The sequence below is a fragment of the Eupeodes corollae genome, chromosome 3, assembly GCF_945859685.1.
Source record: "Eupeodes corollae chromosome 3, idEupCoro1.1, whole genome shotgun sequence".
Classification (NCBI taxonomy): Eukaryota; Metazoa; Arthropoda; class Insecta; order Diptera; family Syrphidae; genus Eupeodes; species Eupeodes corollae.
In genome coordinates this window covers 26,442,326-26,444,293 of record NC_079149.1, presented here as the reverse complement: position 1 = coordinate 26,444,293, position 1,968 = coordinate 26,442,326, and positions in this window count along the sequence as shown.

Here is a 1,968-nt window from a genome sequence, read left to right as displayed (position 1 = left end):
TACCATTTGAACATCTGACGCTAGCAAAGCCTTATGGAAGTCAAAGAACAGCAGGTGAAGTGATAATCGGTATCCGAGGCACTTATTCTGGGGAAATAATTATACCTCTCCAGTTCTCATGAGGTAACTTTTTTTTGTGAGCTTGACAATCATTCGCCTTTTCCACTGTTCGGGAAAGCGTTCATAGACCTATGCTGTCTCTTTGAGTAGTTGCATTAATTTGCTCGATGAAATTGGCTCTGTTGTTTCTTCACTGCTCTGTTGTTCTTCAAAGCTATTTTAAGAACTCAATTTTTAAAAAATATAGAATCACGTGCTCCGTTAAATTTTGTTACATTCCTTTTGAATCCTTTAAAGTTTCATTAGATGCGTATACATTCAAAATTTGCCCCTTTAAAATTGTACACACCATCAGGACGAAAGGCTATACTATACATCAAGGATTACTAAACAGCTGAATGTCAATATTCACATTAGATGCTCATAAAATCTATATAATATATGGATGTATATGTATACGTAGGTACCACAATATTATAAAACCAAAAGGACCCTTTCATTATCACCTAAACATAACATTATATCAAATGATCAAATCGGATGTATAAATACCAAAGTCTATTAATCATACTTCCATGTTTGGTTGATGCCACATATAGAATATAGTAACAGTAGTAGAGCGGTAACAGAGGCAGTGGTAGTGGCAATGACAGTGGCAATGGCAGTGGCGTCAGTATAGAGAAGCATCAAGTGTTCCGTTTCCATCTTAAACTGTGCACGCATTAAACATCATCATAATCATCATCAAAATATTCACAATTTTGGTATAAGGGTACGGGGGTTAAATAGGTACATAATATATATCTAGGAATATAATGAAAATAGCAAAAGGATGGGCGGTTGAAAAGGATATAATTATTTATGTCATTTAACCCTTTGAATATGTTAGGTTATACGAGAGGAACTAATATAGATATGTAGGCATGTATAGGTAGATATATATATTTGAGTTTGAATCCTTTTGCAATATTAATTATTATTATATGAAAGAGATGTGTATCAAAAGTTATTTTAGTACTTGTGGGGTTGGGAACAGGGTGTTTCGGGATTTTAAGTTTAATTCTGTTTGTGTCTTTTTAGGCAGCCCATCTAGAAGTTAGAAGTAAAATAGTAAAGGTTTCGTGATTTTAAAATGCTGACCCCAGAATTTGACACCTGTCAAACTCAGCTACATTCGAAATGTCACAATATTGGTTGATTGTTTGCTTGCCATTTCCGTTAATAAATCGCTTAGCAATCGACCAAAGCTTAAAAATTATTAAAACAAATTATAAAACTGGTGATTCAAACATAACCAAACTCGCAATTGACCGATCGACGACTTACGAAAGCAAACATTAAAATTGTGAACAACTATAAGAGTTTTGAAGGGTTCCTACTGCCTTAAGGCCTGCGCAGTGCATCAACCAATGTGCAAGTGGCGTCAATTGTTTAACAAGATCATGCGATTTAACTGAGAAGCTAACCGAAATTTGTGAAAAAGAAGTTCAAAATACTCTCAAAATCCATCTTTTGTCTTGTCACAGGAAATACAGGTCCAAGGCTAATGGCTTTAAATCATTAAGGGAGTTTTTTTTTAAACTATAGCAAAAAAACATATAAAACACAGCACATACAAATTTGGATTTTTCCCCATTACTTAAAGTCTAGCTATAATTTGCGACTTTATATGAATTCAAGAGTTGATGCTTCTAAATTGTTCTCAAGTAAGCAAGAGTGCAAGACAAGAAACATAGAAAACATAGCATGACAAACTTAAATCTGTATTAATTTATTTTATTTTCAGTGCTTATTAAAAAATTGATAAGTACCAAACATTAAAATTTTAAAAGTCATGTTTTTGAGAATTAACACTAAAAATAGAAAAAAAAGATTTCGAAATAAATTAAATAGATATCTTGTTAATTC